Here is a 23,419-nt window from a genome sequence, read left to right as displayed (position 1 = left end):
GTGGTCATGTTTCCTGTCCTTCCCCTTTCTTCCCTGAGATCCTCTGGGTACAGACTAGAGTACAGCCCTCTGCTCATGGAAGCTCCCATGTGGCCTTCTATTACTCCACAGTCTTAATATGTGGCCACTGTTTCTACAGGGGTCTACTTCCCTGCTTTCCAGCCCAATGAAACCCCTCACTACAGTTCCTTCTCATAAATTTCTATCCTATCTTGGCCTTCAGACTTATCAACTCAAACGGATTGTTCTCACTAGACCCAGAGTAAACTTTCTAGAATCTGGCTTGTCTAATGTTCCACAATGCAAATTGACATTTTTTTTAGCATGGCCTGGCCCTGGCCCTACTACCCTGATTTCAGTCTCTACCAGGCTCCCAGAGTCTCCCCTAGTAGTGGATATAGTAAATTATGTAGCATTCCTAGAAGGCACCATGTTTTTTCAGGTCTGTGCCTTTTCTGGAGACCTCATCATCTTGTCTCTTAGGTTAAGTGGTTCAAAACTCATACCAAACCTTAACATCACCCCCTCTCCTTGGACTAAGTAATGCCTTCTACGAGTGCCACAGCTCTGGAATAGATCTATTATAGCACTTATCATACTGAGCTTTAATTCATTAATTTTCTTACTTTCAGACCCCACCAAACTAGAAGAATCTCGGGCACTTTGTCTTATTGATTCCTGTATGGGTAGAACTGAGCATAAACAGTAATAACAATATCTATTACCCGCGTGCCACATAATCTGCACATCTGCCCCTTACAGATCTTTCTTCAGGGCCATTTTATGGAAGAGAAAACCAAGGCACAGAGAGGTTAAGTAACTTGCCCAAGGTCATAAACTTGCCAGGTTCAGAGCTAGGACATGAGACAGGTTGCTTCATCTGTCCAATCCTCCTACGCATTGCATTTGCCCACACTTGCTACATAGTAGATGCTCAATAAATATGTGAAAAATAAATGGATATATAAGCTACAGTTGAAGAAGGCTGACAGTAAAATCAACCCTGACATTCATTTGTCATTGGCACTGCCAAGATGCTACCTACGTTCGGGCAATTTTCTGATCTCTCCTTGTAGAATAAGACCTAAACTATTTCGATCCAGAGAGCTTGTATTCATTTAAATATTTATTGAGAGCCATTCACATCCCTGCTTTCAAGTTATGCCTAGGAGAGTACAACTAGCACATTATACTCATTAGGAGATGGGGAAATCTCAGGAATGGGCTGGCCAGACAGCTGCTCTAGTCTGTTACTCAGCTCCTTCACCCACAAAAGGACCTTGAAGAGGATTTGTGATGGAATCAATGTGAGCTATCTCCCTTATCCTTTTTTTTTTTTTTTTTTTTAAATCAACACCTCTCATATCTACTACCACGACTGCTCTACCAGTGGGGAACAGGACCAAATGAGGATGTGGGCTCCGTGGAAGGCAGGCTGGGGAGCATCAATGGGAACACGCTCAAGACCAGCTCTGCAGCTGTAAGGGGGTAAAAGCCTCTTAAGGAACAAAATCCACTCCTCTCATCAGTACTGGAAGGCTAACCTCTACTTCATTTAAGAAAAATATGCAAATATAGCATTTCCAATTCAAATACTGCTTCGGGGCTAGATAGGAGAGAGGTTACTGCTGAGTCCACTTAAAGACGTAGCCACTCAGAGACAATTTTTAGCCAAACTTAAGCCTTGCTGATTACAGCAAATTGGCAAGCTCAGATTCTTTGTAACTGGCCTGTTATAAACACTCGCCCTAGAGAATAAGGTGGAGAGCTACCAGGTCTTGCTGGCTGGCTCCCAACAGCAACCTGCCTTGGTCTGTTTGGGGCTCTTTGAGTTTGGGGCATTCGGGTGTAGGGTAAGATGTCAGCCACATGGCTAACTCCCTCCTCTGCAGTCGGCCTGTAAATAGAATGTTTTCATTGCAGTTAATAGAAGCTTTGGTCCCTGTTCTGGGAAGCACCTGGACTTTTTAAGATTTTTTAAAGATTCTGTGTATAGATGCACAAAATGCCAATGGAAATTTTATAGGGACGTAGTTGTTCTTGCCAAGGAACATTTTCTTTTCAAATCACAGTCCCTCCTGTAGTGTCTTAGAGACCAGTCTCTGCCAGGATGCAGGTTCAGACTTTCTAAGGATAGAAAAAACACTTTTATCAAGACAAATAGGCAACATTTTAGGTTTACCTGGAAAGGTCAAATTTAGAGCAAATTTTAAAAAGGGCAAATTTAGGCACCATTCCATTCCAATCTTGCACAATTTATAACAATGAATATATAAAAATTTCTTATTCAATGGGGAAGCCATTGTATTATTTTTCACTAGCTAGGGAAAAGATGGCGTTAGAAGTAAAACCATTCTTTCTGGAATTTAGCTTTAAGGTGTATGTTTTCCTTAAGAAAATAAAACATTTTTAAAGATGAGGACAGACACGTGGCACTGTATTAGTCTAGCTATTATAACGAAATACCATGGATGGGGTGGCTGACACAACAGTAACTTCCGTCTCACATTTCCGGAGGTTGCGAAGTACAAGATCAAAGTGTTGGCCAACTGAGTTCCCAAGGATAGTTCTCTTTCTGTCTCCTTGGTAGATTTTTCTTCCTCAGCTTTCCCATAAACAAGGATATTATTAAGGCCTTTCCCAGTGTACATATTGTTCTTTGGTGTTCCTACATTATATCTATGATTTCAGATGCATTTTATCAAATTTTAAGGAGTATTCATGTGTTTTTCTTTTTTAAGACTAAATACACCATTATGAGGGCAAACCATGTCTTGTCTTTAAAATTCCATTGCCTGAGACCTAGACGATAACTAGTAACTGAATTTTGGATGAGTAAATAACATACAATAAAAAAAAAAATTCATACACCTTTCTTGGGGAAAATGCTCTAAAATCTCATTTAAAAATTCCATAAAAGAGGAACCTCCTATTTGCCTAATCATGAGTTAACTATGAAACCACTGTTTTCTGTAATAACTAAAATACTGTTACCTAAGACTTCAGAAACTGTAACACAGCTTGAGTAAAACTTAAATTTTTTATTTATACATAGCCAAGTTTGCCTTATAGAACTTGCAAGGAGAGCTCTCCTTTCCCCTTAACGGAGAAGTCATATCCATAGAGAAATTTACAAAATTCTGAACGCATCAGTATTCCGTGGATCTACCTGAAGTACACTACAGGACAAGAGGTTCTCAAATCTTCCCCAGCAGAATAAAATAAAAGGGCCAAAACTATCTCTAGGAAACCTGGACTTCATGTTCTGAAAGCAATTTCTTGGAGCTCTTGGAGTACTTAGTCAAAAGAAAAAGAAATTCCAAGTTGTTTCATTACGCACTGAGCTAGCACTTCCGGGAATGCTGAGAACACAATCTGTGCAGGAGCCGAGCCGCATTCCTGGAAGCAGGTGGTGTGTTTTAGCAATTTATTCCATCTCTGTACATAGACCAGAACTCTGGGTTCTTGGGCTAATAAAATATTGTTACCTTTTTTTTTTAAAAAAAGCTTATCTTTGAACAAAGTTAAATATAATAGGGATATACTTTCTTTCTTCCTGGTCTTTTTAATCATCAGATTTAATATTCTCTGGGTTTTGTGTTTTTTTTTTCTGCTTAGTTTTCTATATGCATATCACAAATCCCACACCCAACCCTGTAGCAGTTGTCTAAATCCCTGCTCAGTACTTCCAGATGCATCCTACAGTCTGTCAGCATCACCACCCTAGAGAACGCTCTCAGAGCCTCTGCCCAGCAGCAGAGTGGACAGGAGACACTGTCGGTGCGTGCGCTCAGTATAAGATGATCCATCACTCTTGGGGTGCCTGGGTGGCTTAGTCGGTTAAGCATCTGACTTGATTTCAGCTCAGGTCATGATCTCAGGATCGTGGGATCAAGCCCCACTCCATGCTCAGCGGGGAGTCTGCCTGAGAGGGTCTCTCTCCCGCTCTCTCTCTCCTTCTTCCCTTCTTCCACACCTGTGAGTGCTCTCTCTAAAAATAAATTTTTTTTTTTTTTTTTTTTTTTAACGATCTATCACTCTTATCCTAGGGATTCCTTTTACTCCTTCCTTACCTTAATCCCCTCTTCCTGGATCTAAGATTTGCTCTCCTGTTTTGGTGGAACCATCCTCTGACCGTTTCCTAAGAAATGGTGCATCAAGGTTAACTGAGAACTTGCACATCTAAAATGTATTCACACAACCCTCTAGGTTAGTTGATACTTTGGCTAGATATAGAATCTTACATTGGAAATCATTTCTCTTTGAAATTAGAAGGCATTTTTCTGTTGCCACCTTGCTTTTAGGGCTGAATCTATGAGGAACAAAGCAATTCTAATCCCCAGAAACTGATTAACTTCATTTCCTCTAGAACCTTGTAGAGTCTGCTACTGGTCCCCATGTTCTAAAATGTTATGATCTGCTTTGGTATGAATTTGTTCTCATCCATTGCAATGGGCTCTCTCAATCTGGAAATAAATTTCTTTAAGTACCAAGAAATTTTCTTCAATGACTTTATTGATGACTTCTCTCACACATTTCCTATTTTCTCTTCATTCAATGCTTATTTTTTGAAATTCTGAGTTGGTCCCAAATTTTCTTATTTTCTCTCATTTTTCCCTCCTTTCTTGTCTTTTTCTCTCTACCTCTGGGATATTAGCTCAAATTTAATCTCCAAAACTTCTGTGATTTTTATTCCTCCTAAATTTACAGAGCTGTTTTATTTTCCACTTTTCTACAAAACAGCACCTGATCAAGGGTGCCTGGCTGGCTCAGTCAGTAGATCACATGATTCTTGATCACAGGGTTAGGAGTTTGAGTCCCAACTTGAATACAGAGTTTACTTAAAAATATATATATTAAAAAGGGAGAGGGGCACCTGGCTGGCTCAGTTGATAAGAGTATGTGACTCTTGACCTTGGGGTCATGAGTTTAAGTCCCATGTTGGGTGTAGAGCTTATTTTAAACAAACAAAAAACAGCACCTGATCTTGTTTCATAGATATAGTATCTTCTCTAATCTTTATGAAGATCTTTTTTTTTTTTCCCTCCAACCACAGTTTCTGTTCTCTCCAAGTTCTTTCTTTCTTTCTTTTTTTTTTTTCAAGATTTTATTTATTTGACAGAGAGAGCACGAGCACCGGAAACCAGGAAGAAGCAAAAAAGAATTCTGTGGATCCTTCAGAGGCAGCGTGGCTCTGCAAACACCATGATTTTGGACTTCTCGCCTCAAGAACTGTGAGAGAATAAATTTGTTGTTTAAAGCCACTTAGTTTGTGGTGCTTTGTTAAGGTAGCTCTCAAAAATTAATGCTCTACTTCCCCCAAGGTTTGGGCTTTACTCTTTCCTTGGAGCAGGGTGGGTAAAGAGGGACAAAGGAAGACCAGGCAGTCAGCACTAATATAATCCTTTGCTCATTAAGCCCTGGTCCTATGGGCTATATGAGGTTTAGGTTCTTGCTTCTGCCTACATATGCCCAATTACCTCTGGTATCCAAGAAGCCATGTTTTAACTATATTATAGTGCAAGAGCCTCAGAAATATATGTCCAAATATATTTGCACTTAAACACTGAAAAGCTCCAAGTCGTAGAGATGTAATAGCAGCATTTGGGTTTAAATATTCCACCTCTGAAATTTAGAAAGTTCAATTTTAGTTGGTAGCAAAGACCAACGATTTCAATCATTTCCTGAACTAAGATAACATTTTCATTATAAATTTTTCTCAGAATCGGATATATTACAAATATATACAAAGCCCTTTTAATCAGTTCCTTTTTTTTTTTTTTTTAAACTTTTGGTCATTAGTGATGGGTGGGCAAACTATATCATTTGTGGCAATTATTATAAAAACATTTGCATAGTGATTACTTCTAGAACCTAATGTTTCTGCTAAAGAAATTAAGTAAATAAAGATGTGAGTGGTTAAAAATAGAAAAATGAAAGAAAGTTGGCATGGACAACTCATAACCCCTGCCTATGCATATTATGAAAATGGCTCTCTAATCTATATTTAATTACTGAACTTATATAATTATAAGCTTACAGTTTTTGTCATAATTTTTGCATAATGCCCTCTTTGATAAGACAAAAGTAAATGTCATCTAGGGTAGCATAATGAAGGTTTGCAGTATAAAGTACAGTCTTCATATATTATTAATTGTAAAAACTAATCTTTAACAAAGGACCTATTAAGCATTTTTAAGTAGGGGAACTCAAAAATTACACTACATCTTGAAGAAAGAATAAAAAGGTAAATATTAAAAATCACAATTACAACATCCAATATTGCCATTTCTTTCTTTTGAAGTTACAAGAGCAATACAGTATCATCAAGGACCAAAGAGCAGCTTTGTTGGAACTGACAACATGATTTGTTTAAGACTAGCTGGAATGTACCACGGACTGCCATGAAAATGGCTGGAGTAATAAAGCACTGAATCAAAACTATAAGACACTATTATCAAGAGTGTGTAGTGTGGCATAAATAAAAAATACTGTTAAACTTCCTTCACAATCACTTCAACTTACTATTAATATTTATATTAAACAATTATCCCTACAGGCAAAAAAAAAAAAAAAAAGATTGAATGAGTAGACTCCAAGATCTCATTAAAGAAGCTACTCCTATTTAACCTTTACTCATTTTAACATTTTCACTTACTGACTCCATTTGCAAAGTATGAGCCATAAAATAAAATATCCATTTAACGTGGCTACTATATTCTCAAGTTCTAAAAACAAAACAAAGCAAAAAAAACATTTAGAACAAATACATTCTCAGAAGTAACACAGGAATAAAAGGATATAATAAAATTTAGATGAAACTGTAGTGATTTGTTAAGTCTTATTTTCAGAGAGTCTTTCAGATTTTTTTTTAAGAGCCATACTGTAAAGGGCTTAAATATGTGAAGAATATGCTCAAGTGGACAAGTAAACACTTTTTAGATAATGAGAGTGCTGTATCTTTAGAAAAATCTTCCAGACAAGGTCTGAGATTAGAAGAGTATTCAAGTTGCCTATTCTACCCCCATTAAGGATTATCTTTCAGGTGGAGTATTTTAAATCACACATGTAGTGATCATTGGAATGTAACATAAGTGTTTTAAATAGTAACTAAAGAATTTTATGACTACCAGTGGAAGCACCTCTTCAAATAACTAGAAAACTGTATTCTCAATCAAAGAAGAGAAAGGCCATTTCTACTCTTTCAGGGAGCAGTGTAACTTGGCACATTCTTAACGGATAGCACAGTGGCCTACAACTGTACTCCAGTAACTCCATCAATGTGCTTGCTTTTGTTTGCCTGTGATTTTACTTCCTTGCTAAGGGTGACTCATAAAGACATTAACCAAGGTATAGAACAGTTAATAGCTATCTTTGTATACTCTAGATCATTGGTGGAAAATTGAGCTACCTCTGTCAAAAGCTAGCAACATTTGTCTTATAAAAATTCTATCAGTAGTGGGTAAAGAGATTCAATTTCTCATGAAAAAACTAGACCTTGCCTTCAAAAAAATTCACCAACATTTTATAAATGCAGGCAGTCTGCATACGAAGGGTTTTTAAATCCTGGAACAGCTGTGGTTAGGTAGGTGGCTGTTCCAGGTGATGAGAACATTAACTACTGACTCTAGCTGGGATTTAGTATTACCTGAAAAGGGGTTGGTAAAAGGCTTAGCAGTGTGATGGAGAGCCCACCAATGTGTGGGGAATCCATGGAACAGAAACCCAGGCAGGGTTACTTCTGCAGAAATCAAGTATTCTCTCAGAGACAGACATTCAATTCTCATCATACTAAGCATGTTTTAAAAGGGATTCATGGGACTGACAGGTACGCGAACACATTTCTCAGAGTCAAAGGAATCTGAGCTTTAGCGATTAAAATCAGGGACTTGCCACTAGCTAGTGATCTCTCTCTCTCGCCTCCCTCCACGACTGATTATGTCTGATTACATTTTCCTCCCTCCATCTGTAGTCAGAACCACTCAGTACGGTAGAAAACAGTTGCCAGTAGGCCCAGGGCTGCATTGTATCTGGACAGACCTCTTGCAACCCCGGGGGAAACTACCCTTCTAGCACTATTTCAGAGAATTAAGGGTCATAACTCTGATGGTCCTGGGCTGCATCTCATGCCCAACCTCTGAATCTAATTTTGTGTTCAGGGATATAGAATAGTGTGATTGACCACTATGCCAAGAAGAGGTGAGTGATTTTTGAGATCTTGATTGTCAGCCTCTCTAAAGCTACATGGACTAAGGAGTAGCTCCCTAAAGAAATGGAGTTACTCTTAGCTGGAAAGGGAAATGGGACAACCACCACCACATGCCAATACACTGACTACACAGAATAAACAGGATGGGCAAAGTGGAAAGATGGTCAATTTGAGATTATCTAGATACTCAAGGCTTTCTTTGGACTATGAGGAGCCAGCACTATGACAAAGGTGACTCTCACATTTGGTTGGTGATTTGAAGGTGCTATGATGAGCACTGCTCAAGTAAGGATTGGTTGGAAATTCTCAGAAATGGAAATGACCATGCTATCATAATGGAAGATATTAACAGTGTACAAAATATTTATGGTTCAAAATAAAAGTACGTATTTGTTTGTTGAAGGGCAATATGACAACAAACACTGAAAGTTTCTTTCTTTCTTTTTTTTTTTTTTTAACACTGAAAGTTTCTTTATGAACTCTCCTAGTTCCAGCCCTGATGCTTTTTATCTGTGTGCTCTTAGGCACATCATTTAACTTTTGAGGTTCCATTTCTCCTCTGTAACATCAGCAGTCTGCTTCCTCTAACAGTATTTTAATGAGAAATCAAGTAATATGTTAAAAAACATTAAAACTAGAGAATACTAGTTTAAATACAATGCACTAATAATTCCATTAAAAAGGAGGATTATGGGTCACACAACGGTTGTGACAAAACTGAATCATCCATTTGCCTATGTGAACTTAAAAAAAAGAAGTGTCTAGAAGTTACCAGACATGGAGATAACATCTTAATGCACTGAGACTGTACTTACTGATGGTCAGACCTGCCTCCTTCTAAGCCTTCTGTGCCTTAGTTTCACTGCCTCGGTAATTCTGTTTATGTGGTATTAAATATGGAAATCATGCCATTTCTTTAGGTTGGCACATTTTTCTATTTCACTGACACAGTGCCCTCAACTATGTATTAATTGTTCCAATTCTTTCCTAAGCTTAGTTTTTTGTTTTTTTTTTTAAAGTGGACTTAATGTGGGGCTTAAACTCATGACTCTGAGATCAAGACCTGAGATCAAGAATCAGATGCTTAACTGACTGAGCCACCAGGTGTCCCGATACTATACCTTTCAATCAGAACTGGTTAAGTAAGTTATGGAAGGATCATAAAGTAGAACACTATAGAGCCATTAAAAAGCAGGAATAAGTTTTATTTGTAGGGCATGGAATAATTTCCAAAATATTTATATTTTAAAATTAAGATTCTAGTAAGAATAGCATGAATCCAATGTGTTTGTGGCAATATATAAATTTTACATTATTATATATTATCATATCATATATATTGCATATATTATAAATTGGACTCGTGTGTATATATATTACACATATGTACAGACATACATATGTCTATACATATACATACTCATTTTTCTAACTACTATGGATTTTCTTAAAGAAAGGGAATTCAGCATTTGCAATTGTATGAAAGTTTTATTTTAGCATACACAATCAATAAAATATAAGTTACAATCAGTTTGCCCTAATAGCTGCCTAATATTATAACTCTTCTTCTCAAGCACCTAAGGTTATCATTTTATTCCAATATAAATATTTATTTCTACTTTGTAAGAAAATCAAAAAAGTAACAAACAACTTAGAGAAACTCCTACATCTTAGTTTGTTTTAAACAGTAAGTATTCTGTGTGTATATGCTTGATTGGAATATTTCTACTGTAGATGTCTTCGAATACCTGTTTTTCTTTCATGTTTGTATGACATTACTTATTTGTAATTTATTTTCTAATTTTGAATAGATACTAAGTATGAAAATGCATACTTTTAAGAAACCAAAATATTTTACTTAACATTTTATTCTTTTGTGGTAAAAATTATGGTGGAAAGATTTGTTTTTTCTTTGATTAATCTGAACCACCTTAAGACATAAGATTGACACCTATGAAAATAATTTCAATATGAATATCTGCAATCCACTGTTGCATATGGCCATCCTCAGGAGATGGGACATTTAGCTTTTGGCTTTCAAACCAACACATGATAAACGTGACTTTTTAAAAACTAGCATGTGTTCCTGTTATTTCTTCTGGGTAAAAGCATGTACAAATTAAGGAAACATGAAGGAGATGTTTCAATGCAAATTTTAAGACAACATTTAAAAAAAAAATCTGGGATTTTTCTTAGCATTTGAGGTTTCCTTTTTTCACCATATCTTTATTTTTCTTGTTATAGTCTTTGACTATTTTTTTTTTTAATTTAAAGACAGAAAATGGAGTAGGAAGCTGTTCTCACATTCTAGGAAATAGGATTTAATGAACATTGACAGACATGAGAATTTAGGAAACCCTTATTCAACTGCCTTTCCCCTCCAGAAATGAGTATTTTCAAAGTACCTCTCTCATTGTCAATGTCTCTCTCTGACACATTCAATGTCTCAGTGTCTTCAGGCATGAGCTTCAAGAGGGCAGACACCAAGTCTGCTCATTCTACTTTTAGAGAGAGGCACTTAGAGTGATTGGCATATAAGAATACAGAGAAAGTCAATTATCATATGGTTTCACTTATTTGTGGAACATAAGAGATAGCATGGTGGATATTAGCAGAAGGAAGGGAAAAATGAAGGCGGGCGAATCGGAAGGAGAGATGAACCATGAGAGACTATGGACTCTGAGAAACAAACAGGGTTTTAGAGGGGAGGGAGGAGGGGGGATGGGTTAACCCGGTGATGGGTATTAAGGAGGGCACATTCTGCATGGAGCACTGGGTGTTATACGAAAACAATGGATCGTGGATCACTACATCAAAAACTAATGATGTATTGTATGGTGACTAAAATAACATTAAAAAAAAAGGAACTGATTAAAAAAAAGAATTCAATAAGCAGTTTCTAAAAGTATGAATGAATAAATGTATGAATGGACTTCATAATAACATATAGCAAAATGTAACCTTTTCTTTATGAGGAGAAAGGAGTTTGCTATGACGGAAACAATCTAACCAGGAATCTTGAAACATGGGATCTACTTTCTTAATGTCTCTGACTTACTCTCAACACTTCAGTTTAATAAGAAAATAAAAAGGGGAGAGATGATTGTCTATGACTTTGAAGTCCTTTCTAGTTTTTAGGCATAATCTAGGTGAGATTCTTACCCATTTCAAAAAACAAAAATAAAATAAATATAAGGTACAGTCTTGCTTTGCTTGTGTGTATTTATTAGTAAATGTGATTTGTAAGGTAAGGAACTGTGATCTGTAAGGTAAGGAACTCTCACCAGCACGTCTGTTCTGTATCTTTAATGCAGATGAATTAATTTTCACATGGTTTTCTCATTCACCCCCTACAAACCTCTAGGATTTCTCCCTCCCCCAAACAGGAATAACTATACCAAAAAGCCATTCGATAATAACTTCCTTCCATATCTTTCCCTCCTTTTCTTTCTCCCCCTCAACCTAACATTGCCTGGATTTCCTTAGGGCATCGTGGAGTCCCAGAATTTACAATCGAAAAGAAAACCTCCCCTTTCTCACCTCAGTTCATGTTTGAGTCACATGTGGAAAGAAAACAAGCAAGGTCAGGACACAGGAGAAGAGAGGAAAACAAATGCCACAAAGATCCTTGTCTGAGACAAGACAGGGTGAGATGTTTCAAGTCCCTCTTTCACCTAAACCAGGATTATTTCACCCCAGGGGAAGTTACCCTCATGTGAAACTTCCTTCTCTTTTCTTATTCTGCTTAACCGAGATATGAATAATTAAAAAGGCAGAAAAGGAAAAGTAGTGAGTTAGTGGCACTGTTGTCAGTCAGATGGCCTAGGCACTGCGGAGGGGTAAGATCCTGGGCTGCCTGCCTTTCCAGCTATGCTGTAGGTCACGGTCCTCAAGAGGAGCTCACTTTCCTTTGTAATATCCACGATGGCATTTCGGGAAGCCTTCTTGCCTCTGGAGTTCTCCTCTTTACCCCAAGTGCTATCAACAATTCAAATATTATTCCACGTAACAAATTCCAAAGGAAGTCAGTGTAGCTCCCCTTTTAAGTCAATGCAAATTTTAGATAATTTAATGCAGCTTTCAAACTTTTTACACCATGCTCATGGGTAACAAATAGATTTCACTTCACAGCCAATACACACACAGACATAAAACATGTATCTGAAAACAAGGTTTCACAAAACAGTTCGTACCCTTACTACATGCAATACATACACGTTGATATTTCCTGATTTTTTTTTTTTTTTTTGAATTCCAGATCTAAAAAATAAGTAAAACACTTGGCTGGGCCAATTAAATCACAATCTCTTTAGAGTAAGGAGCAGGTATTAAGTTTTTTAGGACATTCCCCCAGGTGATTCCCATGCGTTAAGTAACTGGGGGACCCACCCTTCTTCCAAAGGGTTTTCAGGTGAATCTCTTAGATTTTTGAGTAATATAATCTTATCATTTGTAAATAAGCTTATATCTTTCCATCTACAATCATACTTTTGTTTCTTGTTTTATTGTACTTCCCAGAACTTTGTAAGATTATTTGAGAGAGAGAGAGAGCGCGCTCCCGCAAGCAAGCAGCAAGCATGGGGGGGAGGGGCTGAGGAGAGAATCTTCCAGAAGGCTCCCCCAGAGCGAGAGCCCCACCTGAGGCCCCATCTCGCAACCCTGAGATCGTGACCTGAGCCGAAAACAAGAGGCCAATGCTTAACCGACTGAGCCACCCAGGCGCCCCCCAGAATGCTTAAAAGAATATGAAAGAGTAATAGAAACAAGCATCTATTTAAAAATAAAACAAAAACTGGCCTTTTTCAGTTGCGGAGCCGCAAGGTGAGAAACTCTTGTCTATGCCTGCAGCCAGGCAGTCCAAGGGACGTCTGCAGTCTAGGCATGTCTTCGGATACGAGAAAACCGCCACACCGTGGCCCACAGCAGACGTGGGAAATGCCTCATCAAAGGGAACCTGAGGCCCCTCATCCAGCCACACTTGCTTCCATAGAAGCTCTGGACCGGTTCTGCTTCTGCGCAAGGAGCTATTCGCAGGTGAGGACCTCCGAGTCTGCGTGAAGCGAGTGCTCACGTGGCCCAGATTTCCACACTCGCCACTTCATCTCATATTGGAGAGTAGCCCATTACCAGCAACGCGTGGATGAGGCTTCCAGGAGATCTGTCAAATCATCCTCATCCAATATGACCAGATCCTGCTGGTAGCTGATCCCCGTTGCTGCTAATCCAGGAAAGTTTGGAGGCCTTGGTGCCCGTGCTTGCTACCAGATATCCTACAAATAAACGCTTCATAATAAACAGTGGCTGGGGAATTTAAGCTTGCACAGATAAATAAAACTCTGTGGTCTATAAATTGATTGCATATTCTATTAAACAGTCACAATTCACAGTTTGTAAATACACTGATCTAGAACTGGAGTCCGTGAACTACGGCCCCGGGGCCAAATGAAGTCTGCCACCTGTTTTGTAAATAAAGGTGTCCTGGTGCACAACCACACCACGTTTTAATGCATGATCTCTGGCTGCCTTCCTGCCAACGGTGGCAGAATTGAGTAGTTGTGACAGAGGTTGTATGACCCACAAAGTCTAACCTATTTCTTACCTGACTTTACAGAAAGTTGCTCCCCCACCCGCACGCGCCTGGCTAAAGTAAGTATTTTGCCTAAGGTCAGGAAGGGTGGAATTAGGTTAAAAAGCTAAGAGGTTAGAAAAGGAATCAGAATCCGAATTTTGAGTAGTCTTGGATTTCAAACTAGGGACTGGATTTTACTGCAGGAGCAGTAATAAACCATTCCCATGTAGGAGTAAGACTCTTTTCTGATTAACAGTCTCCAGCTGGGTTCTGAAACCCTGAAAATATAGCACGTTAGGCAGGGATGGAATTATATCTTGTTTCGACTGCATTTCTACTCTCCAATAGATCATATTCCCTGTGAATCCACTAACTATGAGCTATGTGCTTCACTCTGTCAAACTCTTGAATTTATAACCTTCCTATTTTTGGATAAAGATTCCTGCCTGAAGTCTCATAACTGAGTTTCATAACTCCAGACCGTATTCAGTGAGCATTAAAGGTAGAGTTCCCTTGTTCTCTAGGGAGCAGTGGTGTTGGGGGTCAACTATGTTTCCTGCCTAAAGCTGTTGTGGTTTTGACAGTACATAAAATAAGCAGCAAGCCCATTAAATTAAAGGTGGTCAAGAGACCAGTAAAAGAATGTTAATTAATTCATTAAGCTGACATGGTAAACATTTACACTATTCATCTATCTATTAAATATATTTGGCTTTCAGTTATCACAGTAGCCATAGAGTTCTTTTTTTTTTTTTAAAGATTTTATTTATTTATTTGAGAGAGATAAAATGAGAGACAGAGACCACGAGAGGGAAGAGGGCAGAGGGAGAAGCAGACCCCCTGCTGAGCAAGGAGCCCGATGCGGGACTCGATCCCGTGACTCCAGGATCATGACCTGAGACGAAGGCAGTCGCTTAACCAACTGAGCCACCCAGGCGCCCCAGCCATAGAGTTCTTAAAAGCAACTTCGATTCTATTCACACTTGCTTCAAAGATAGCATTAAAGACCTGTCACTGACCTTGAGAATGCCTAAGGCCACATTGTTCTGATGTTATAATCTAAAGCTGCACTTAACGTATCTTTTCATATTCTAAAAGGTATGGTAAGACATATATGCTTGAGGCAAGAGGTCTCAATTACTTATTTTAATGTTTCATTTTCTTTGCCAGGTGGGTTTTATTAACAGGGAGCGATTAGAAAAATAGATCTTCACAACATGCAGTAGATAAATATATTTAGCTTACAAATAAAGGTCCTATAAATGGTTAATAAAAAGACATCTAGGAGAAAAAAAATTCCAAACCTAAATTATAATTAAATTTGCATTATACATAAAGAAAAGGAAGGTGGTTTCCAAGAGAGTGGTTTTGCGTCAAAAGAGAGATGTGAAGAATGCAGAAAGATTAATAAAACCAGGCAGGATCCCATTAATCAAACATCTCCAAGTGGAACAAACGATTTGATTTGAATTTGCCTCTATATACACCAATGATGGAATCTGCTGTTTTTGTGAAGCAGCCAAAATGTCAGCTTGATAAATGGGGTAGTTTTTTCAAAAGTACCTAAGCTGTAGTTTTTTACTATGTTGATGAATGTAATAGTAAAACTAAGATTAATCATTTGTTTAAAAATCTAAATAAAGCTTTGATTACTTTGACTAAGAAGATTTGATTTTTTTAATGAATTGACCAAATAAAAACTTTAAACTGAATGTTTAAGGGATTGAGCATACAGGGAAATAACCACAGCATGAAACGATTTAATCTGGCCAGAAAAACATCTTAGACCAACTAAGACAAATATCTGTTACTAATACCATATTTAGGATTCTGAATAATTGATAACAATTTCTAAAGACAGAGTAATTGCCTATATATTTCCGGTGTGGTATAAACATGGTTGAGGAATGTTTGTTTCTTTTTACCTGAATCACATGAAAAATATGATAAAAATGAATGTCCAAGCCTACCTAAAACAAAAGAAGTAAGCAAATAATCAAAAAAACCAAAAACCAAAACCAAAGCCAAAAACCTGTCAGTTAAGCATCTGACTTTGGCTTGGTCATGATCTCAGGGTTCTGGGATCAAGCCCCATGTCAGGCTCACCACTGAATCTGCTTGTCCCTCTCCCTCTGCTGCTATCCCCCTCGTGCTCTGTCTCTCTCAAATAAATAAATAAAATCTTAAAAAATTGTTTAAAAAACCTTGCTCACTATAAAACAGCTCACTTTTTAAATAACCAGATACACTGAGATAGTTTTGAAAACGCTTGCAAACTTTACAATAACAATTTGAGATTATTGCCAAATGAATATAACTACCTAAAACAAAACAACAGAAACAAACAACAACAAAACAGTATTCCTGGTACCGTTAATAACATCCCCAGTAGGGTGCCTGGGTGGCTCAATTGGTTAAGGGGCTGCCTTCTGCTTAGGTCATGATCCCAGGACCCTGGGATGGAGCCCTGCATGGAGTCCTGCATGGAGCTCCACACTGGGCTCCCTGCTCCCTCTCCCTCTGCCCCTCATGTGAGCACTCTCTTGCTCTCTCTCTCTCAAATAAATAAATAAAATCTTTAAAAAAGCAAAACAAAACAAACAACAACAAAAAACATCCTCAGTGACACTGATCTCACTGGCAACCTAGTAAAGGAATAACTTTTGTTGCTAATTTTATTATAGGTTTTCTGTGAAAATATCCAGTATTTAGTTTCTATTTTATTCAAACTTATACATTGTTACAGACTAAATTTTGTCCCCCCAAAATTCATACATGGAAACCCTAACCCCCCAATGTGTATTTGGAGATAGGGCTTTTGGGAGGTAATTAAGATTAAATGAGCTCGTAAGGGTGGGCCCTAATCCAATAGGACTGGTGGGCTTATAAGAGAGCAAGATCTCTCTCCCCACCTCCTCACCAGGTGAGGACAGAGCAAGAAGGCGGCCAACTAAAAGCAAGGAAAAGAATGCTCACCAGAAACTAAATTTTGATCTTGGACTCCCCAGCCTCCAGAACTGTGAGAAATAAATACATTTCTGTTGCTTAATCTATCCTGCCTATGGTATCTTGTTATAGCAGTCCAAGCTAAAACATCCATGTTCACACTTTTTTTTTTTTTAAAGACTTTTATTTGACAGAGAGAGAGAGAGACAGCGAGAGAGGGAACACAAGCAGGGGGAGTGGGAGAGGGAGAAGCAAGCTTCCCTAAGAGCAGGGAGCCCGATGGAGTGCTCCATCCCAGGACCCCGGGATCATGACCTGAGCTGAAGGCAGACGCCCAAGGACTAAGCCACCCAGGAGCCCCACATGTTCACACTTTAAATAGTCAAGTAATTCTGCAATATTTGTTATGAAAAATAGCCATGCCTCCACATTGCACCTCTCCCTACACTCCAATTCCCAATCATTAGAGCAGCCATTCTTAACTAGGGAAAACCAACCCTCCCTCCACCCCCGATCCTCAGGGGCCATTTGGCAATGTCCTGAGACATTTTGGTTACCGCCAATGGGGGAAAGGAGAGAGGGTTGCTATTGACATCTAGTGGGTAGAGGCCATAATGCTTTCAAACCTTTTGCAATGTTCAGGATACTCTGCACAACCAAGAACCATCTGGCCCAAAATGTCAATAATGCCCAAGTTAGGGGCGCCTGGGTGGCTCAGTCGTTGGGCGTCTGCCTTCGGCTCAGGTCATGATCCCAGGTCCTGGGATCGAGCCCCGCATCGGGCTCCCTGCTCCGCGGGAAGCCTGCTTCTCCCTCTCCTGCTCCCCCTGCTTGTGTTCCCTCTCTCGCTGTGTCTCTCTCTGTCAAATAAATAAATAAAAATCTTTAAAAAAAAAAAAAATAATGCCCAAGTTGAGGGACACTGATTTATAGGGAGTTGCTTTGAAGCTATAACTTTTTAATGTATATCTTCAAATCTCTAAATAAGATGGTTGTTTTGCCTTTTCTTTTCTTTTTTAAAATAGTTTTATTAAGGTACAATACCATACAACTGTATATGTATATACATACATATGGTAAGTGTATGATTAAATGGTTTTTTAGTATATTCACAGATGAGTACAATTATAACCACACTCAATTTTAGAACACTTTCATCACCTCGGCAAGAAATCCCATGCCCCATACTCTCTACCACTGCCCCAGCCCTAAACAACCACTAATCTATTTTCTATCAATTTCCCTATTCTTATGAATGGAATCATACAATATGCAGACTTTTTGTGACTGGCTTTTTTCACTTAGCATGTTTGCAAGGTTTATCTAAGTAACAGCATGTGTCACTACTTCATCCTATTGTGTAAATATGCCACATTCTGTTTATCCAGTTCTTCCATTGATGGACATCTGGGATGTTTCCACTTTTTGGCTATTATGGATAATGCTACTATAAACGTGTGTGTACAAGTTTCTGTGTGGACATATGCTTTCATTTCTCTTGGGTATATACCCAGAATCGCTGGGTCATATGGTAACTCTGTGCTTAGTCATTTGAGGAGCTGTTAGCTATTTTCCAAAGAAGCTACAATGTACATTTTACATTTCACATTTACATTTTACAACGTAAAATGGTGTGGGTGAGAGATCTGATTCCTGCACATCCTGACCAGCGTTTATCTTTTTGATTCTGGCTATCCTAGCGGGAGTGAAGTATTATCATATCGAAGTTTTAATTTGCATTTCCCTGATGACGAATGATGTTGAGCATCTTTTCATGTGCTTACTGGCCATTTGTATATCTTCCTCGGAGAAATGTCTATTAAGATTTCTATCTGCCTCTCCTACCGCAGCAACCCCCATCATGAACATGCACACATATTGGAAGAGAATACAAACTGTGCTCTTGTTAAATCAATGTTTGTTACCACATTCTTAGATTATTATAACGATATAAACATTTTCAACAGCTGAATCATTTAGTTTAGTATAATGTCATAACTTCCCCCCACAGAATCATTATCTTATTATTTCCTTCTATGTAACTTCTCATTGCCATATCTCAGAAATCTTTCTCAGTTGTTATCAATCTCCTGTCAATACATTAAAATCAATTTTCTCTTCTTGGATAAATATCTTCTGGAGCCATCTGACCTCCTCTAGGTCAGCTACACGAATATTATCTGGGGATCTCTGTTCACAATCACCTGTGAATTCCCTTCCCTCTCTTAAGTTAAAGACTGGTTTCCTGGATCGCCTGACTCTCACTTTCTTGGCATTCTCTCTTGCCCTAGAAGAAGGCATCCTCAATAGCTTCCTGGGCAAGTGTACATGGGAAGCAAAATTGGTGAGAGTTTACTTCATTCTATTCTTCCATTTCACTGATAATTTGGTCAGGAGTAGAATTCAGGATTGGAAATGATTTTACCTCAGAGCTTGGAAGAAAGCAGTTTACTGTCTTCTAGCTTTGTACTGCGATTGGAAAGTCCCACACCATTCTAGGGCACTTGTCCTTTGTATGAAACTGTTCTTGTCTTCTGGAAGTGTTTGGGATCTTCTCTTGATCCCAGTACTTTAAAATTTAATAATTCAATTTGGATATTATCATCCTTTACACTAGCCTTTCAATTCTAGGAAATATTCTTTGATTATTTTATTCTTTCCTTTTCTTTGTCTCCATCTGCTTGTCTTTCTGTTCTTTTATTGGGATTTCTCTAATCCTATGTCCAACTCACCTACTGATTTTTTTTTTCAACTATCAAATATTTAATGTAAAGAACTCTTTTTTGCTCTGATTTTTTAAAAAAAAATTTTGAAGATTTATTTATTTGAAGGATAGAGTATGCGCACAAGCGCTCAGGCAAGTTGGGGGAGGGCCAGAGGGACAGGACTAGAGAGAGCCTCAAACCAATTCCCAGCTGAACACAGAGCCCCCTCCTTGGGGCTCAGCCTCGTGACACTGAGATCGTGACCTGAGCTGAAATCAAGAGCCCAATGCTTAAATGACTGAGCCACCCAGGCGCCCCCATCTCTGATTTTTTTTTTTAAGTTGTTTTGTGACTGCCATGAGTCCTCTTATCTCTGAGGATATCAGTGAGTTTATTTATTTATTTATTTATTTATTTATTTATTTATTTATTTATTTATTTATTTATATTTATCCATCCATCCATTAATTGGTTCAGTATCACTGCTTCCACATAACCTCTTTTTTTGCTAACTTTTTTTAATATAACAATCTAGATTCTTTAATTCGAATTCTTTATTAAGGCCTTTCCTCAAATACGTGGTGAGTCCCATGACTATCTGCTCATATATGAGACTGGGACACAAAAAAGTTGATTAGAAATGCCAGTTGGGTAGGTGGGGCTCTTCAACCATAGGCTTACAGGGTGGTTTTGTTTGGCAACTTTCTAAAAAGTATAGAATCTTACCTTTGGACTGCTTTCATTCATCACAAGACTTCTAATATTTTTGTTAGGTAGAGCCTACTGTCAGCCTCTGAGAGCCCAGAGGAAAAGTGAGATGGAATTTCAACATACTAGCAAAATTTCTCTTCATCACCAGATTTTTAGAAGTTATCCTTTCTCTCAACTGTGCCTGGTATCCCCCAGCCAGAAAGTCTCTGCTTAGAAGGGAAGGGGAGTCTAATGTTCTAATTGAATTTTTTTTCTAAAGATTTTATTTATTTTTGGGGGGGGAGATTTGTGTTTGTTTTTTTTTTTTTTTAAGATTTTATTTATTTATTTGAGAGAGAATGAGATAGAGAGAGAGCATGAGAGGGGGGAGGGTCAGAGGGAGAAGGAGACTCCCCGCTGAGCAAGGAGCCCGATGCGGGACTCGATCCCGGGACTCCAGGATCATGACCTGAGCTGAAGGCAGTCGCTTAACCAACTGAGCCACCCAGGTGCCCCTCTAAAGATTTTATTTATTCGAGAGAGAGAGAGCACAAGCCAAGCCGGGAGAGGGGCAGAAGGAGAGGGAGGAGTAGATTCTCTGCTGAGCAGGGAGCCCGATGTGGGATTCATCCCAGGACCCTGGAATCATGAGCTGAGCTGAAAGCAGATGCTTAACAGACTGAGCCACCCAGGCGCCCGTGTTCTAATTACTTCATAAACAGACTTTCAACAGATCCTCCTATGTTAGCCCCACCTTATCCCAATTTCAGATAAACTGATATTGCTAATTCCTTAACTTTTAGGGTATTCCCTGGTAAATTGAATTTACTCTTTCTTCTTCATTCCAGTTTAGGATTAAGCTTTCTTGATTTGCTCAATCAGTTACCACTTAGCTCTTAGGTTTTCAGCCTCCCAAACATTAACGCTGCTAATTCCTCTCCCATTCTCTTTTCATTATTACTGCCACGTTCCCCACCCTTTTCTCTTTTCCTAATGCCATTCTGACCAAATTTTCCATTGCCATTAACAACATCTGAAGTCTGGTTCAATCAATCACATTTAACAAAAAAGCCTTGTTTCTATTTTTTAAATTAATTTTAATCTCAAAGATGTTGGAGAACAAATTCAATTAGTTATTCTATGAATTTTTTTTGCATAAAAGGATATGAATATCATTTTAGATATAAAATTGTCCATTAGGCTAATTTTTATCTAAATGTTAATCTAGTAAGCCATATGTCAAACAGTCCTGCTGGTCTTTGAATTGTGAATAATCCAATATATTTTATAAAGATATTTTTCTAAGAACATATATGGTCAAAATATATTTAATAATACTTTTTCCTTGGACAGTGTCTTACTCTATGTCTCTAGGATTCATATATGCATTTTAAATATATCATTCTAAAAACATACTACTTTAATAAATAATGTAAATATTAATGTCCTATCAGAAAGCATAATTTGAAATAGCATGTAATAATTCAACCCAAAAAGCAGAAAGAAGATACAAGATTTTTGTTCCTGTCAGATTATATCCATAACTTTTCATCTTATATTTGATCTTATAATCAACTTAAATTCTTGTCTCTCTCACTAGAGACTTGTTTTATAGTCTTGTCTCTTACACTAGACTGTAAATTCCCAATGAGCAAGTTTTAGGTGGTAATTGGTCTGTTTTCATATGTATTTCTGCCTCTAAGCCACTATAACTCATATACAGTAGATACTCAAAAACTTTTTATGAAGTTACCAAATTATAAATTCTGTTATAACCAAATAAATAAGACATGGATGGATTGACTTTGGGTTTGGGGAAACAGACAAATAGATGTAAAGCAGTTTGGACAAGTCAACCACAAAGGAAAAAAAAAATCTGTCTTAGATATGGTAGTGAATTTTCATGGATCCTCTGAAATACTGAACTTGTTATTCCAAAAGCAATGATAAGATAAAACTAAATAGATTTCTCTTTGTTTTTTGTTTCTTAGACAAGATAAGAAGCCAAATCCATTAGGGGTTACAAGTATTAAAATACTTTGTGATTCCAAGGAGGCTGCGTATATGTCTGGACTAATGCAAACTCAAGTTTGTATTTTTGATTACTCAATATGGTAAAGTTCCAATTCCTATCATTCTCTTAACAAGCTCCTTTGTAATGGGATGTTTGTGATTTAATGGCTCTAGAAAAATAAGGTGATATATATGTAAAAGTGCTTGCGGGGAATCAACAAGCTAAGACAGTTCTATTGCAACTTAACAGTAAATTGATTCCTCCTGGCAGAAGATGACATAAATGGAAAGAAGTGGGGGAAATTGGTTAAATAAGGCTCTTTTCCAAAGCACATGAATTACTTATTTCCCTGGACTTGTCCTGCATGCCTATAAAATGATGCACTAAACAATGTTGACTTAACAGTTGCGAATAATAGGGGTGCCTAGGTGGCTCACTTATTAAGCGTCTGCCTTCGGCTCAGGTCATGGTCCCAGGGTCCTGGGATCCAGCCCCGCGTCTCAGGCTCCCTGCTCAGCGGGAACCCTTCTTCTCCCTCTCCCACGCCCCCTGCTTGTGTTCCTGCTCTTGCTATCTCTCTGTCAAATAAATAAATAAAATCTTTAAAAAAAAGGAGTTGTGAATAATACTCCCATTTTTTCCGGGCTATAGTGGAAAAAAAAAACACACAAGCTAAAACCTCTATATCAGGATGATGTTTATACCACTCTAGTTTCAAATTGTTCAAATTAAAGTTTAAACTTTAATTACGTCAATAATTCTTTAGTCATTATATTTTCCATTTAACCTTCCTTCTTAAAAATCTTTAAACTGTTGCTTTCTCTTTCTTCTTTCATTGAGTACGATCCTTTTATTTATTTATTTATTTATTTTAGATTTTATTTATTTGACAGAGAGAGACATAGCAAGAGAGGGAACACAAGCAGGTGGAGTGGGAGAGGGAGAAGCAGGCTTCCTGCTGAGCAGGGAGCCTGATGCTGAGCAGGGAGACTGATGCAGGGCTCGATCCCATGACCCTGGGATCATGACCTGAGCCGAAGGCAGACGCTTAACGACTGAGCCACCCAGGCATCCCATGTACGATCCTTTTAGAATAAAGACGTTAACCAAAAAAATCCTATAAAGTACCAATTAAATTATTTCCTAAGACTACATAAGACATTTTGGAAATAGGCACCTGCATAATTGGCTCATAGAAGATACTAACATTTTAAGGGCCTTTAATGGCAGCTGGTTAAAGTATGTTTAAGTGGACTCTACAAAATTCTTTATATTGTTTCCTTCCT

General features: G+C 38.0%; 1 protein-coding gene and 1 pseudogene across 1 annotated transcript in view; one reads left to right on the top strand and one right to left on the bottom strand.

Moving 5' to 3' along the window:
* SEMA3E (semaphorin 3E) overlaps positions 1-23,419 on the bottom strand; it is a 246,543-nt gene that overhangs the window by 138,592 nt on the left and 84,532 nt on the right. The gene's annotated exons all lie outside the window — the stretch shown is intronic.
* On the top strand, positions 12,774-13,489 carry LOC123835629 (small ribosomal subunit protein uS9-like; annotated as a pseudogene).

Source organism: Mirounga angustirostris, unplaced genomic scaffold (genome assembly GCF_029215605.1).
Source record: "Mirounga angustirostris isolate CCGP_5_RB_7025 unplaced genomic scaffold, mMirAng1.0.hap1 SCAF_12, whole genome shotgun sequence".
Lineage (NCBI taxonomy): Eukaryota > Metazoa > Chordata > Mammalia > Carnivora > Phocidae > Mirounga > Mirounga angustirostris.
This window is presented reverse-complemented; position numbering and strand designations above follow the sequence as displayed.